We start from the raw sequence: 17,204 nt of genomic DNA on the forward strand, positions 1-17,204 counted from the left end.
GTACTGAATGCTGTGTGCCCGTGGGCACGGCACTTCACCTCTCTGAGCCTCAGTTCAGGTCGTCATCTGTAAAGAGCAGATGAAGGACTGTTGTGAAAGGGGGGAAGCATGGAACAATACCCACAGAACCCTTAGCTCAGGGCCTGGCACGGGTGAGCAATGAGCAGCGGTATTTGTCATTTCTGTGGCCCTTCTGGGAGGTAGTTCTGCTGCCAGCACAGAGCAGAGGCGGCCAGATGTGAACCTGCACGAAGATCCCCTGGTCCACTGGCCAAAACAAGCCTCAGTCACAGAGGCCTGGGGAAGGCTCTCCAGGACCCTAGAGCCACACATGGGGTTGGGCCGGTTCTGCAGGCGGAGGCCCTAGGGGTCCACGAGCAGTTCCAGAAAACGCCCTGGGCTCTGTTTGGTCCTTGTGGCTTGGAAAAAGCTTTTTCTGATCACTCCAGCATGACGCACCCCCAGCCTCCCCCACTCCCTGGCCCTGCCGCTCCCCAGGCTGCACCGGCTTCTCACTGCTAGAGGACTGGGATTGTGTCACGTTTAATCCCATGGCCCAAGGAGGGGTGCAGGGACTGGACAGGTTTGGCTGGGAGAGGGGGCTGCAGAGGCGGCCAGCATCCTCATTCAGTGCCCCTCTGCTTCCCCCGCTCTCGCATCCCCAGCCCTTACTCCAGCTCCCCAGGGTCCCCCATTGCCTCTTATGTGACTGAAGCTCACAGCCAGCTCAGCCTAGTCTTGCAGCCAGCCTGGTTTCCAAGGTCCTGCTGCCCCCTAGAGGCCAGCTCCTGCAGCTTTTGCTGCTGAGCGCTGTCCAAGCCTGGAAGAGTCCGGGAAGTCTCTTTGTAGGACAGGCAGCCCCAGGGGTGAGGAAGGTCAAGAGGCCAGGAATCAGCCCAGCCAGGTGGCAACAGGGTGCAAGTGAAAGGACACACACATCTGCGTGGTTCCGTTCCTCCCCTTGACTTTCCTACCTGTAAAATGGGTCTTTGAGAGAACGCGAGGATCACTTGACCAGGAGATAATTACTACGATGCTATGGCTCAGTTTTATTGAGCGCGAACCAGGCAGTGTGCTTTTACATCCTAGTATGTTATTTCGTTATAGCTTCTCTAAAGACAAACTTCTGGAGGAGGAACCATTCGTAACCCTGTTTTACAAATGAGAAAACTGAGGCACAGAGAGAGTTGGTGATTTGCCCAAAGTTACACATGGTGAAGGGTAGAACCAGGCATCTAACCCAGGCCTATGTGATGCCAGACCCTGTGTCCCTCACCAGCCACAACACCCCGCCTCCCAGTATCATCTCTGCATCTCTCTCCCATCTCTCTCCCCACCCTTCTCTTCCATCCTTCCTTTGTTCTCTCTTACCTTGAGTCGGTTGGCTTTTCAACTCTCCAGGTCCACTGTCCAGCACATTGTCCTGGCACAGAGGAGGCACGCCTCTCCCAGACTGTGAAGTGGGAGCAACAACCCATGGAGGGCTGCTCTGGAGCTGGAGGTGGCCAGGGCTAGAGCCACAACCCTGTCTTACTGTGCCCCAGCCTCTGGATGAGGCAGAAATTAATATTTCAAGTTTATGACCAAGGGAGACTCCTAGAGCATCACCCGCCCAGTAGTAAGAATGGCAACTCTCAATTATCAAGCACCTACTGTCTTCCAGGCATCAGGTAACGTCTTCTCTCCCCAAATCATCAGAAGAGCACTGGGGTAGGTTGTACTGACCCATTTACAGGTCATAAAACCAAGTCACGGAGCCTCGCTCCGGCTCACAGACCTATCAGATGGAAGAATCCCTGCCTGCCCAGTTTGCAAGCCCCTGTGCTGACCACTCTACTCTCTTGCCTCATGGGTCACCTGATCCAACCTGCCCCCCTATGGGAAGCCTGTGTCCTGTCGGGTGAGCGTCACCATGTGCTGTGCTGAGAAGTCCTGTGTGCACCGGTCCGGCTTCCCAGGATGGCTGGGGGTCCTCCTGGGTCTCACCTTAACCCTCCGCAGCTCCTTAGCCACCTATAGCCCTGGGAGACATCGCATGGAGGGTGCCCACCCTGGCAGGGCCCTCAGAGGCATTCAAGGGCTCCAGGTCGCACATGCCTGGGTGCGTACCCTGCCGGCCTCAGTATGTTGCCAGTGACGATCCTCCGCGGCCCAGCTCTGATCTCCCAGCTCTGCCCCTTCCTAGCTCGGTGGCCTTCCTGAGCACGGGTCCCTGCACTTGTGTCGTGGGGATAATGCAGGTAGTGACCTCTGAGGGTTGGTGGGAGGATTCAATGAGCTAAGGCCATCATGTACTTGTCCAGCAGACCCCCTGGCAGGTGATGGGCACCGAATCACTGCCATGCACTGATCACCCCACACCAATCTGAAGTCTTCATTTGGGATAGAATGGGACACATAATTTGTCATTGATTGACGCCGATAAAGTAATAGCTAGCCAAGATTTTTCAACATAGAGTGTGTTTGGAGACAAATGATAAACAGCATCTTTGGTTGTCCAATGAAAACTGCTGCTCTGGAGTCCTTGGGTCTTGCTGCAGAAGTGAGGGTGTGGGGCACAGCGGCTGGTTTGAACTTTGCCCTTGAGTCTGCTAGAGGTCACCGGCTGAGGGAGGAATTCCCTGCACCGGGAGACACACATGGTGGCTGAAGCCGAAGACCCTGCAGGAAAGACGCACCATCATCCTCTGAGGTTCTTGGAAACGGGTTCATTTCTCCTCGGTGTTCATGGAAAACTAGATTTCCTTCTTGGCAAGACCACGGGGGAAGGTTGGGAGGAAAATCAGGCTGTTTTGAGGGAAAACGCAGAGGCTGGTCGGGGTGAGGTCATTGTCTTTGAGACTGGACGGGTGCGTTCAGAGCCCAGCTGTGCCACATCTGTGAGAGCCTGGCTCCCACACAGCAGGCCTGGCGCACTGGAGCCGGGATGGTGACCGCGGTGATGCTCGCTGAGGATGGCCTGTTCGCAGCGCGCCGTGCTCAGCCCTATGTGTGGGCTTTGTTTCCTCGCCAGGGCGACCGCATGAGCTGGGTCCCCTTTACAGGCGAGGACACTGAGGCTCTGTGGGCTTGCCCGGGAGAGGCAGGGTAGCTGAGGGGAGTCCATGGGGCATGGGTTGGTCACAGCTGCACCCCCGCCCGGTGGAAGGGGACAGAGTGATCTTTCATAAACATTACCTCACCTGCTCTGGGGAGATAAGGTGTTTGCTAAACTTTGTTGGAAGAGCAGGCCCTTCCTCGTGACCTCCGCCCGGCCGGCTGCCTGCTCAGACTGGCTGCGGGGGCCTCCAGCTGGGCTTGCCCAAAATACAGCAACCGGCAAATGGCGCTGCGTCTATTTAGTGTAAATAGAGGCCGAGGCTCTCGGGGTAGAGGACAGAGAGGTCACAGCTGGGAGAGGGACGTGGCCTCCTCGTGAGCCAGTGTCTGTGACACCTTTGCAATTTGGGGTTCAGTCCCCTGAGGTGGCATTAGCTCCCTCTGTGGTGCTCTCTGGGGTTGGGGTTGGCATCGGGGTCTCTGCGTAGCCCCACTCCATAGGGAGGCGTTCACAGAGACTACCGCGGGAAGGCGGCCCCTCAACCGTGCTGTGGGGCAGCTTGGCACGGGCACCAGGAAGCTGCTACCATTCCTCACAAGATTCTGAGCAACTGAGTTGGCCACCAGCCCCCCCACCACCCCCACCACTTACCCTCCTCTCCAAAACAGCGGGCTTCCTGGCTGTCAAAAGCTGGTCCTGGGCAGTGAACTTGAACCTTTCCCTATCACAGCAAGACCTCCCTCCAATTCCCACACCACAGCCTCGCCAGGAAGCAGAAACATTGCAAATACAAGGTTAGGGCCCAACAAGAATGTCCTTGTTAATTTTCGGGGTCTCCTAGGCATGGGGAGTGGACCGGGCAACTCATGTTTTCTTTCTTGATTCAGGTTCCTGGTACATAAAGAAAATAATAATATAAGATGAAGAAATAGAAACACAGCTTTGCAAAAAAAAAAGTGATAAATATGATTGAACCATTTACATTTAACAGATGAACACTTTCCATACAGTAACTGGTATAGAACTCATGTAGTGATGACATCCAAAGTCTGAACTGGGGGTCCTTCAGGAATATTAGGCCGAGGCCAAATTTCCCTCCTGCTCTAATCCAAAGTGAAGGATTTAACTCAGTAAGTAGTGAGGTCCCCATCACTGGAGACATGCAAGCAGAATGACCGCCTGGGCTGTTTAGGAAACATGAACTGCAGGACCTTCCTGGCACCAAAGGCATATTTGGTTCTGAGTCTGAGGGCAGAGAGGTCCTTCCCGCTGGCCTGGCTCAGTGATGAGCAGGGAGAGAGTCTGGGAGGCACTCCAGCTGGGCAGTATCTCTGGGACAGGATGGGGTTTGGTAGAATGAATTAAAAACCCAAATCGAGGTTCAAAGAATGCATTTCGCATTGGCCAGTGAGCCAAGCGCTTTGCTTCTGTGAGTCTCAGCTTCCTCATCTGCAGAATGGGAGTGGTCATTTCTGACTCGTGGGGCTTTGATGCCAACTGTGGCCCAACGCTATTCCCGGCACCCAGTGGGCATTCATGAAGGTGGCATAAGAAGTATGAGCCATGCTCTGGACAACTGGGTGTTCAAGGCGGGGGACATAGCTCTTCTTCGGCTCAGGTGCCTAGGCTTCCCCTCACCACTCCTGAGGGTGACTCCCAAGATCTCTGAGCAAGGACAACTGACATGCCAAGTAAAAAAAACCATACTCGGTGATGTTCTCTCCCACTGTCTCTTTCCTTCCAACCCCACAGCTCTGGAATCAGCACCCACAGCTCTATCCTCAGAGCCCAAATGCCTGGCCTCCTCTGGCTGAGTTAGAGCCACAAACTTGGGACAAGCTTGGCTGAGTGACTTCCCTTGGGGCCTGTGTAGAACTTCTGGGCATGTGTTGTCTGTAGATCTAACTAATTCTGACCAGCAGATCAAACGCATAGGCACATAGAGCACCTTTATTATAATACTTACCATTGGTGCAGCTCTTACTAATGGCCACTTACTTACTGTGTGACATTGGGCGAGTTACTGCACCTCTCTGAGCTTTCGACTCCTTGTCCTTAAGTCAGAGGAAATAATAGTACCTATCCACAGGGTGATTGTGACAACGCTTTGGGAGCACGTGTAAGAAGCAGGATACTGCTGGCTCCATAGCGAGTCCTCCATATACAGTTAGTGTTGTCGTGCATCAGGCCCGGTGTTCGAAGTGCTGTGGGTGTATATATCATTGTGAGAATAGCCTTTGAGACGTCTTCTATTATAATTCTCTCATGACAGATGAAGTGCTTTGGGTGAATAGCCTTTCAGACGTCTTCTATTATAATTCTCTCATGACAGATGGAGAAACGGAGAGTGGGGTAAATACTGCCCTAGACACTTGGCCAGTCATTGGCACATCCGGAGTTCAACCTCTGATCAGCTCACTCCAAAACCCACGCTCCCAATCTTCACTGGCTTACCAGCGTGGGAGCGGATAACTCGCCTGCATAAAAAGAGAAGCTACCACCCAAACGGCAACACCAATAACTGCAAAGGTAAGTGCCTCACGTGCCTTCAAGTGGAGGGTCACGCAAGCAGAGGCATTGCCCCTGACTTGCCTTCCAGGAAACCCCTGAGGAGAGCCCTGCATGAGTCGGGAGAGAGATGTCCTTGTTTGGAAACAGCTGCCCTTGACCCTGACTTCCCAGCGGGGGACACAGTTGCTGGAGAGCAGACTTGCCCTTGTCTAACCCAAAAGTTAGGAGCACAGCCTGGGCCTCCTCCCAAGGGGACCCTGTTCTCATCACCACTTGGGCCCCTCTGCCTGGTGCCTCTCAAGCTTTGCCTCTCGGGGTTCCCTGTATCCCAAACCCTCTTTCTGGTGAGTTCCTTGTCCTGATGGTGGGGCCGCTGAGGTTCCTCCCATCACCCCACTCAGAGGCCGTGACTATCTGAAAACTCGGTGATTCCAGAAGTCTCCTCCCTGTTGCCCCTGGCACCGGGCCCATCCGTGCTTGGCTTCCTAATTCTATTTCTGGAGCTTAATTATGATTACACAGCTTCATTACGTAGAGCTGATTTGAAGTAATGGCCCCAATTAAGAGTGAATTTTAATTAAGCTTAACTCAGAACCTTGCCAAAGCTCTGCAGCCCAAGAAGGGGGAAGCCGCTCGGAGCACAAACTCTGACCTTCATGCTCCTGGGCCACCCCGGCCAGATGCGTCCGCTTGGCTTTCTGGCCCCGGGAACATATTTCTTCACCAGGTTGCAGGGATGCGAACCACATCTCACCTTCCCACCCACCCAGTGGCCAACTCAGAGCCGGACAATGAGAACACAGAGCCCAAGTGTCGGCGGAAGGGACCTGCTGTTGGCCAGGCTCAGCCCAGGGATCAGCTCTGTATTGTCTTACCGTTGGCGTGACTATCAGCCGCATCGCCCACCCTGTCGCAGGAAGTGAAACGCACCATTTCCCTCCCACTGCTCATACACCCACTTTGCAGATGGGAAAACTGAAGCTCAGGGAGGCACAGCTAGTGAGGGCAGAGGGCAGACTGGAAATCGAGTCTGTGAGGCCAGGAGAAACCCACCTCCTTTCACCTCCCGCTGGGCCACTGAGATGGGTGCCTCTGAAATGCGAGGGCCCCCGTGACATGCAGGCGAGTTCTGCACCTCTCTGAGCTTTCGACTCCTTGTCCTTAAGTCAGAGGAAATAATAGTACCTGTCCACAGGGTGATCGTGACAACGCCTTGGGAGCACGTGTAAGAAGCAGGACATGCTGGCTACACAGCGAGTCCTCCGTACACAGTTAGTGTTGTCGTGCGTCAGGCCCGGTGTTCAAAGTGCTTTGAACACAGTCATTTACTTAACAGTAAACAAAATCTTCAACCCATCTGTCTTACAATGAAACTTCACATATTTCTCTTCAAAACTGCCAGCAATCAAAGGTCATCGCACAAGCAAAACCACGAAAAAGAAAGCCATGTTATTAAACCCAAACCAGAAGCCGTAAGCGTCTAAAGGCCCGCATTCAGGCCCCGTCTGCCTTTATTTTTAAAAGAACAGATAAGAACCATGTTAAAGATCAAGCATCATACAGAGACTGTGTCCTTCATATAATCAGGATGGAAAGACAGTTGGAAAGATAATCACATATCACTATGTGACTCAACGCTATCCTAGTGCCACCTAAAGTCCACTCTCATTTGTCCAACATTTTCGGAGACCCTGATCCAAGCTGATTTAGCGTGTGGTCTGCCTCTGATCAGTAAATACTGCCCTGAGCCACGCCATGGATGATGAAAATCTAGCCAGAATTCTAGCTTTCCTCATCCCCCAGCCCTGATCCAAGCACGGGGTGTGGACATTCCTTTGGTGTTTCCAGTGAAAACAGAGAAACCCATCTGATCTTCGAAGGTGCCTGAGGTGGCCCGTCCATGGGCCGGGCACAGGCCTGGCAGCCCGTCCTGAATGTCATGGCCACACCGGCCTCTCTCATGCTATTGAAGTTCCCACCTTAGAAAATCCCCCACTGAGAAGCTAAACTCTGTAAACATTTTTATTTTTCTAGAGGGAAATGGAAAGTGAAAAATGGGATTCAATTACCCTGAACATACAAGGGCAATTTCACTCACAAATGCCATACTTACAAGCTCAGGCTGAAAACGGGCGTTCGAATGAGGCCCAGGCCGAGTTAAAAAGGGAATCATTTGTTAATGCCACCCCTTCTGACTGAGTGAATCTTCCTTAGACTCAAAAATAAATGATAAATGGGCTTGAAATACAATTAGATAGCACTTATGACTTTAATAATCCAAACCACAGAACTTTTCCTTTGAAAGTGATGGCCTGAGACTTGACTCGGGGTGGTGGACACACAATAAAGTGTACAGACGACGTGTTGTGGAATTGTGCACTGAAACCTATACAATTCCGTTAACCAGTGTCACCCCAATAAACTCACTAAAAAGGAAAACACAGGTTGAATACTTAGAAGACCCATTCCCTTACCCTAACCAGTCTAGTAACTCAGGTGTCCTCAAATTTTTTAAATTGATTTTTAGAGAGAGAAAAAAGGAAGAGGGTGTGTGTGAGAGAGAAACATTCACCTGTTGTTCCGTTTATTTATGCATTCACTGGTCGCTTCTTGTATGTGCCCTGACGGGGGATCAAACCCGAAACCTTGGCATCAGGAAGATGCTCTAAGGAACTGAACTGAGCTGCCCAACCCTTCCCAATGGAGCGGAAGCAGGGACTCTGTGCTTTTCCAGGGGATTTGGGATGAAATTAACAGAGCCGACCACGCATAGACATACCTGCTCACAAATGCTCCTGGGAAACTTCTACACCTAGGAAACTCCACTAGACAAGGAAGAAAAGAGACAGCCGTGGCTGAAAGAGAAAGACATTATGGAAATTTACGTATGCCAGACAACCCAACAGATACAATGACCCCCATTCAAGCCACTCATTCATTCTTTCTTGAAATTTTTATTCATGGCCTAGGAGTGATCTCATAAACATCGCCAATGGCTTCTCCCAGCAAGCAGAGACAACACATTTTCTCCTCCCACAGATAACTCCCAGTTGCCCAGGGGTTGAATCTCTACTCTGCAAGTTACCAGCTGTGGAGCCTTGGGCCTCCGTTTCCCCATCTGTACAATGGGGATAACAGCAGCACCTACCTCCTGGGACTGTTGTGAGGATTAAATGAGGAGGTGCTTCATGCAAAGCAGAGCCCATAGTCAGTGCTCCATGGGCAGCTGGTAAATACTAACCCTGGCTGAGGCCGTGTCCTCATTTAGCTCAGAAACGTACTGACCTGCCTGCTGGGAGAAGACGCTCTTACGCTCAGAAATATCCAGGAGACCCCCAGGAGGGTGGAGAGGGGCGTGCTCCTCTACACGTCTCTAGATGCTTCTCTCTCTCGGTCTAGGTTCAGCTTTCTGCCCAGCACATGGCCCAGAGCTCCGGGCAGAGCTCAAGCAGCTGCAACCCTTCCCTCAGGGTCCTGGCGGGATGGGCCACGCGTAACACATGGAAGCGGCGTGTGCTTAGACCGGCTCCTCCTTGGAAATCCATTTGTGGATCCACAGAAAATCCTTCCAGGCTTCACGTGCACATGCCGAACGGGCACAAACGGGCACACACGGGTGCAGCTTCCTACCTGTGCATCTTGGCAAAAGCCAAGCCCTGTCAGCGACACCTTGCACGGAGAGCTGCCCAGTCCTATGATAAGACGCACTGCTTCTCCCCAGTGAAGTGTCATTCGCTTCAGCCTGGGGATTTATACCAAGCAATGAAACCCGCAAAAGAGAGAAATGCAAATAGATCGCAGAATATAATATTGTCATTGTCAACATGAAAGACTTGTATTGACTGCCCCCCAAAAGAAAATACAGCACCGTCATTTGTTTCGGGGAATGCAAACGAGGTTTCAACAACTAACAGGGCATGTTTCTGAGCAAAATACGTCCCTTACATGATGTCGGAACACATATTGTCGGAGGCCACTGGTGGGTCTGTGTTCTCGCAAACAAGCGCGTGGAGGCGAGTGAGGAAGGTCACTTCCAGCCTCCGCCCTCAGCCACAGGCCACCTTCCTCTGTCCACTGACAGACCAGCCGGCAGGGGTGCATTTGGAGGGCCAGGTCCCCTGAGGCCCTCACCTGACCAGCGCACCTCAGGACCAGGAGTCTCAGGTGTGGCCGATGCTCTCCCTAAAGGCAGATGCGGGCGAGGTTGAGAAAGTGGATGAAGCACGTTGCTCTGGGCAAAGGGAGGCTGCAAAGAGGAAAGACAGCAGAGGAAATTTGGGGAGCAGTGACATCCACCTTTTCTCTGTCACTGCAGCATCAGCCCCCACCCCCCCAGCCTCAAGACAAAGGACCCACTGCACTCTCGACAGAGCACATGCCTTGTATCTTTGTTGTTTTCCTCTTAAACTCTAAAGGATCCCGTGAGATTTGCAACCAGGGGAGCAGTGGGCACCCCCATGTGGTAAAGTTATCTATCAGCTCTTTTGTTTAACAGGGGCCTGGCAATGAATGATGCCAATCACTTTCATGGAATTGGTTGAGTAACAAATCTGTGACTTTATTTAGGGATTCGGTCACCGTGATGGTTTCAATTCTGTCTGAGAAGGTTCTAAATGTGTGAGGCTTTAAACCAGGGGTGGGGAACCTCCGGCCCGCAGACCCTATAAGGCCCGCGAAATCATTTGTTCTGGCCCTGCCAAGGCATTAGGGGTGAGTTACTTAAATGAACAAATAGAACAGGCTGATTTTTAAGTTGATAATTTTGTAGGGTCCACGAATGATGTCATAAATATCCCAATGGCCCCTTTGGCAGAAAAAGGGTTCCCCACCCCTGCTTTAAACAGTAACAGTTACCTGAATGATATTTTGTGTAAAAGATATATATTCTAGCTGATGGTCCCAGCAGCCCAGGGAAATATGCAGGTATGAATATAGCCATTTCACAGATGAGAAAACAGGGGCTTGACAGAGTGAAGTGCTTTGTCCACAGTCACTGGCTTGTAAGAAGGAGAGTCGAGATACAAATGCAGGTCTGTCTGACCCCAGAGGCCTTGAACCTGAACTCTCCCCTAACCTGCCGAGCCCATCAGGAAAGCCCTCCGTGCCTGTGCTTGGGGCCCTGGAGAGGGTAGGTCACTCCGTCCTCACCCACGAGGAAGGCACTGAGGTCCTGACTCACAGATGAAGAGCCTGATGAATGAGAGAGGAGACAGCATTGACCCAAGTCACACCGATGACTTGTTGCTCAACTGGCATTCGGCCCCCAAGTCCTGATCCCACGCCCTGTGGGGTATGAGAGGAGAGGTGGAAGATGGGGCGGTGATGCCCTTCCCAGACTAGCCCATGTCAGTCCTACACCTGGAGTGAGTTTCTTGAGTTTTAACAACCAAATCAATAACTTCGTTTCGCATCCACAAATTCTTTTTTTTTTTTTTCACTTGCAGCTCATTTGGGCAAAGAATGTCGTCAGTCTTTGAGAAGACGGCTGAGAAAGGAGCAGTCCCAGGGCTTTCTCATCCAGGTGGGCTGGAGGGGTCATGACAATCAACTTTGATTAAAGAAGGAAAAGAAGACATTTTATTCCTGCTCCCAGGGGTCAAATGTCATGACCCTCCTAACTCAGTCCCAACCCGCCCATCCATCACAGATCCCCTCTTGACCTTCTATGTCTGCCTGCAGATCAGGACCAGGCTACCGTGCCATGGGCTGGGGATGGACAGAGAGGAACACTGCCCAGTCCCCTGGGTCCCCGATAACTGGGGCTAACATCCCAGTGGGGACACAGATGAGAATCCGGTGAACAGGTAAAGCAGACCAGCTCTCAGACAGTGCTCAGTGTTAAGCAAACAGTAAAACAGGGCCATGACCGTGGGGGTGGGAGAGGGTAACATTAGAAGCAGAGGCCAGGGAAGGCTTCTCGGAGGAGGTGGTGCTGAGCCGATACCTATACCTGGCTGCTGGGAAGAGGCCCCAGGAAGACCAGGAGGGCTCTGCCTGGGGCAGTCATCACGTCAGTTTCCCTGAAGAGATCAGACTCTAATTTCAATCACAAATGAATCACCAGCAGCCTGTGAGACCACCATCCCAGGTCCCAACCCCCCACCACAGCCACCACACCCACCACACCCACCAGGGCAGTTTGTTTGACCAACAGAGAGAAGATTTTTTCCAAAATACTCTGGGCAGGAAACCTCTGGGGGAGGGGCAGGTCTCCAGTTGCTCCTTCAGACAGCGGTAATGTCCGGGATTCAAAGCTCCCACAGGGTAGCGCCTGCTGCTGCGAGGGCTTTGTCCCCGGAGTGAATTTCCACAAAGTCTGCGCCTGCCTTTGGAAAATTCTGCACAAAACGGGAGCTGATAGGAAAAGTGGAGGCAGGAGGCTCTATTGCTGATAGAGGCTCGTGGGCATCCACACGGGGAAAGGGAACTGGCGTTAACGAAGCCCCTCTACGCACCAGCCTTTAACTGGGTGCTTCGCCTGCGCTCTCTCCTTCAATCCCAGGAGGAAGGTCTTAAAAGCCCCATCTTTACAGCCCAGGACACTGGGTCTCTGAGAGGCAAAGCAACTTCCTTAAGGTCACACAGCAAGGAAGTGGCAGAGCCAGAACTAATTACATTATATTAATCACTGACGCATCGGTAATTACATCAACCACATGTATTGATCATTACTGGTCTCCCTGTTCAATGCCCCAGGGTCACACACGACTTCATTGAATTGTCACCATATGTTATTACTGTTCCCATCTAGCAGATGAGAACTCTGGGACTCAGGGAAGTGAAGTAGCTTGTCCCGGGGGCACTCAGCTCCTGAGTGGTAAGGCCAGGATTCAAACCCACATCTATCCGATGCCCTCTTCTTTATTTGTTTGTTTTACCAGAAAGAGAGGCTGATGCCAACAGAGGAAAAGACGGAGGTGCTCCATCTTAAAAGAGACCGAGGAGGTAGGACAAGGAAGTGCCAGGCCTGATGCTGGAACTGCGCTGAAGGGGAAAGTGCTGGGCGGGCCTTGCGCGGCCACCTGACAGCGCTGGAATGTGGGTGGCAGATCAGATAAAAGTGTTGTGTCATCTTGAATTTATGGTTATGATTATGTAAGAGAATATCTTCATCTTTGGAAAACACATAGTCAAATGCTCAGAGGAAAAAGGTCATGATACATGGAACATCTCCCTGTGGTTCAGGAAAAAAAAATGTGTGTGTGTGTGTGGAGAGAGAGAAAGAGGGAGAGGGAGAGAGAGAGAGAGAGAGAGAGAGAGAGAGAGAGAGAGAGAGAGATGAATTTTTGTCGTCTCATCGATTGGTTGTCTCTCACATGCTTCCTGACAGAGGATGGGGGATTGAGCTTGCAATGGAGGTACATGCCCTTGACCAGGAATCAAACTAGTGACTCTTCAGTCTGAGGGCCAATGCTCTAACCACTGAGAAAGCCGGCGAGGGCCAGGCCTGGTTTTGAATCTGAGATGTGCAACTCTCTGCGACTTTAAGCCAGCTGCCTAACTTCTCTACACTTCATTTTCCCATCTATAACATGCAGATAAACGTGGCCTCTGACTAACACTTTTATGCCATTAGCTCTTAGCACTGTCCCAGACCCTGGCAAACACTGGACAAATGATGGCCATTATGATTGTGATCTGTTACGTAATTATAATTTTTATCATGATCATTATTGTTAAAGCCATAGTTAAAAGGAAAGGAATCCGATGTAAACATTCAGCCGGCTGCTGCCATGGAAACCCAACTAAACACCTGGAAGTGTAACTGACCCTTCATCCAGATGTTGGATGTACCACAGCATCTGGGGATCTTGCCTCAAGTAGAATCTAGCGCTGCAAACTAGGTTTGTGTTTCCTTGGCCAAACTCAAACTTGATGAGGGAAAAGTAAAGCATATCATTTCAAATTCCTGGCCCCTGGTGTCCAGAACCAAGACCTCTGTGTTCTGCTAAACCTGGCCTGGAAACTTGAGTCAGGCAAGACAGTTGTTCGGGCTTAAAAGTACTTTTTCCAGGTAAGTTTCCCACCAGAAAATGGGCTACCACCTACAGTCTTCAGTTCTGTGGGCGTGAATGTTGTCGTGGGGAGGCACACAGCCTTCAGATCCAGCCTGATAGCCCCATCACCTTGGGGAAATTCTCTGTGCCTCAGTTTTGTCCTCTGTAAAATGGGGCTAATAAAAGTATCTACCTCAGAGATTTACACAAGGATTAAATGAGCAGGTATTTGTAAAATGCCCTGGACAGTGCCTCATATTGTTTATTAAATAAAGTTAAATAGCAGTATTTGTGGTCAACACAAACAAAAGAGAAAATTATAGATTGAACATCAGAGCCTTGGGGCCCATAAACGTTTATTTCTGCATTTTTGTTTCTAAGATAATCTGTTCAGGAGGGCAGGAGGGCAGGAGGGAGGCAGAAAGAAAATCCTTTTTGTGCCATCTCTGTAGTTGGCAATTCCCATGGGGGAGAAAGCAGAGAGAATTCGATGAACAGTTTGCGACTCTCTCTGGCAAATCCCTAAAATTGATTCCACGAAGGTCCTTGACTTTCAAGTCCTGTATGAAGAGGACAAAAATAAACCCAGGCTTTTCTCTAAGCTAGGAGGTGAACTCTTATTTCCAATAGCAATGATGCTTTTAACGATAGACCAGTTATATCCAACTCAAAGGTAACTTACTTTATGAAGAGTTGTTCAAATATAGAATAAGGTAGAACTAATCATAATAAACAGCATCAAATACGATTAGCAATTAAAAGGCAATTTAAAATTTTCAAAACATATTTGCATAACTCATCTGCTGTCCACATGTGCCCCATTCTGTGGGTGCCACAGAATAACGAGTGCAGGGACCAGAACTAATTGGCTGCCATTATTTCGTATGAACTTCAATTCATCAGCAAGTGATTTCATGTTTCTAGGCCTCAGTTTTCCTGTCTTTAAATGGGGATAATATCCCTTACCTTCCTATTATTGCCTCGTACAATAGAATTTTTTAACTTTTTATTGATTAAGGTATACAAATGTGTCTTTATCCCCCCATTGTCCCCTCACCCCCCCAGTCTTGCCCTCACCCTCACCCCCTGTTGTCCCACTTCTAGGAATATATCCCAAGAAACCAGAAGCACGCATCAGAAAGGACATATGCACCCCTATGTTCACAGCAGCACAATTTACAATAGCTTAAGATCTGGAAACAGCCTAAGTGCCCATCAGCAGATGAGTGGATTAGAAAACATTGGCACATCTACACAATGGAATACTATGCCGCAGTAAAAAGGAAGGAACTCCTACCATTTGTAACAGCATGGATGGAGCTGGAGAGCATTATGTATACAATAGATTTTGAAGATATATTATGAGAATAAAATGTGAAAGTCAAGTTAAATAACAGTGCTTTGAAAATCTCACATACAAGGTATCATTTTAAATGGGATTCACATGTTAAGGGATGATTGTTAAATTTCCAGATATGAAAATGATAAGAGGATTATGTTTTTAAAAGGGTTGGTCTTTGTGGGGAAAATGGCTGATTCCAGATCTAGGGCGGGAACTGTACAAGATGAACCTGGGACACCTTGTCAGTAAGGAATCCATCCAAGAAAACCCAGGTTGTGACCAAAGGTCTCACTAGACAGCTTGCAGAGGTCCCCACTGGCCAAAATGGGACAACAGGAGCATCGATACACAACGGCAAAGAGTGAAAACATCAACTATGCTCACGCCCATGCGTTTATAAATGATACTGCAAAAGTGATCACTTTTGGAAGGTCCTAGAGAGACAACTCATTTATGTTCAAAACTGTAATAAAGGGGAGAAAATCAAGCGTGTCCTGCTTTTCCTATATGAACTCCTACATAATCAACTAGTTCACTAAGAGAAGTTCATTTGTCCAGGAGGATTCCAGCGAGTAAATGCAGAAGGAATGGTGAATACCGCCATCTGGTACTTTCCTAATGAATGAGCAGAGCTAGTCGATGATCCCTGCTGGTCAGTCACATCACCAAAGACAGATAATCACATGTCATGTGCCTGTGCGGTAATCTTGCCCCTTCCAAGAACAACAACAAGCCAAAACAACAAAACACAAAACCTTATGGAGCTTCTAGACCTAATGACCAGATCACAGAAAATGCAAGGGGCAAATGAAGACAAGAGGAGGCAGGCTACAGAACAGTCCCGGGAGGTCATGTGTCTCATCCTCCAACGCCAGCAGCGTCAGACCTGGGTGAGAGGAAGATGGCAGGTGAGCATGTTAAAGCGATTCTTCCAGAAGAGGGAGGATGGCAACGTTTGAGTGAGCCGTGATGGATGAGTATAATTTTGTCAGGCAGGTTGGAGCCGGAAGAGTAGTCTAAACAGAGCCTTGGGGAGGTGAAAAGATTGAACTATTTGAAAGGAGTGAGCATCTGGAGTTGTCTCATCTCTGAGGCAAACATCTCTCGCACATTCAACCCTCCTCACTTCTGCAGGGACCCAGGGCCAGGGCCGGGGGAAGAGGACAGACGCGCAGGCAGGCGGCAACATTGAAGAAACCCTGGGTCTCTGCCCCGCACTTGCAGGGGCCTGGGGGTGAGGGCTGCTTTCCATTTTGCACCCTGAGCACCTTTCTTGCCTGACCCTGGCCCCTGCCCAGTCAGGTATCTTCCTCTCTCACATCCCTGGACTCCAGAGGTGAAACCAGAAGGGACTATAGAAAGGGCTGCCATCTTCCACGCTCTGGATGCTGTACTCTTGCTAATTCTGTCGGATCTCCTACTTCTAGTCTCCTAACACCTCCCCTCTCCATCCTGGGACTGACTCCACCCCGATGCCCCCACCGCATTCGCATAAGGGCTCTGTCAAGCTAGCACTGACCCATCCTGTCCTTGTCCAGTTGATGTCTTAGACTAGGAGCAAGCTTTACACTCAATCTGAACGAACTTTATCTTGTTTCTTTTAGCAACTCCTGCCACTGACTATCATTATGTTTTAAATCCTTACTTATTACTTAGAATATTAGCTATTTTCTCAAGCCTTGTATTCATTCATTCATTCATCAAATATTCCCAGAGCACCTGTTCTGAGTCAAGCCCTGTGCTGAAGACACAGAAATGAATGACCTATCTCTGCCCTTGAGCATCAATGTCAGAGTCCCAAGGAGGAAACAGGCAGGTAAACAGCCAACGACAACCCAATGGGCTGAGTGTGATGGTAGAGAATGCCAGCACTGAGCACACAGTGGGGCATCTACACCAGGCCACAGGGCCAGGGAAGGTTTCTGGAGGAGGTGACACAGGCATTCAGACCAGAGAAGATGACCAGATATAGTGCATCACTGGGCCCGGTGCATGACGAGACTTCTATGTCTGCCTCCAGGTTGTTAATCAACACGGGGGCAGGGCCAAAGCTAAGTCTGTCACAACCGGGAACCATTTCCATCTGAGGGCGACAATCACCTTGATACCCAGGTGCGCTAAAAGGCTGCTGCTGGCTCGTGGGGGCCTTTTGCGGTGAGAATGAGAGGAAGGCAGCGCCAGCAGCCTCAGCGCCTCCCCCTCTGCATCTGCCCCCAGTATGGTTTGGTGGGGGAAGCATGACCCGGAAGGGACCAGGAGATGTTAGGGTCAATGAGGCTTCTCTTCCTCCTTCAAGCAGGCACATGGACGGCCT

General features: G+C 50.4%; 2 long non-coding RNA genes across 3 annotated transcripts; one reads left to right on the forward strand and one right to left on the reverse strand.

Moving 5' to 3' along the window:
* Positions 1-3,568: 3,568 nt before the first annotated feature.
* Positions 3,569-9,320, reverse strand: LOC102757146. 2 transcript variants are annotated; one of them, XR_001514123.1, is made up of 4 exons: positions 8,837-9,320; positions 8,331-8,406; positions 7,665-7,766; positions 3,569-3,931 (listed from the first exon to the last, which is right to left on the reverse strand). It is a non-coding gene; the product is annotated as an uncharacterized LOC102757146 (long non-coding RNA). The 2 variants fall into 2 exon arrangements; XR_001514124.1 differs by lacking the exon at positions 7,665-7,766 and having other exon boundaries at positions 8,837-9,307.
* On the forward strand, positions 5,336-12,580 carry LOC107183340. The gene is made up of 3 exons (XR_001514125.1): positions 5,336-5,569; positions 10,996-11,072; positions 12,433-12,580. It is a non-coding gene; the product is annotated as an uncharacterized LOC107183340 (long non-coding RNA).
* Positions 12,581-17,204: the final 4,624 nt, after the last annotated feature.

The sequence above is a fragment of the Myotis davidii genome, unplaced genomic scaffold, assembly GCF_000327345.1.
Source record: "Myotis davidii unplaced genomic scaffold, ASM32734v1 scaffold399, whole genome shotgun sequence".
Lineage (NCBI taxonomy): Eukaryota > Metazoa > Chordata > Mammalia > Chiroptera > Vespertilionidae > Myotis > Myotis davidii.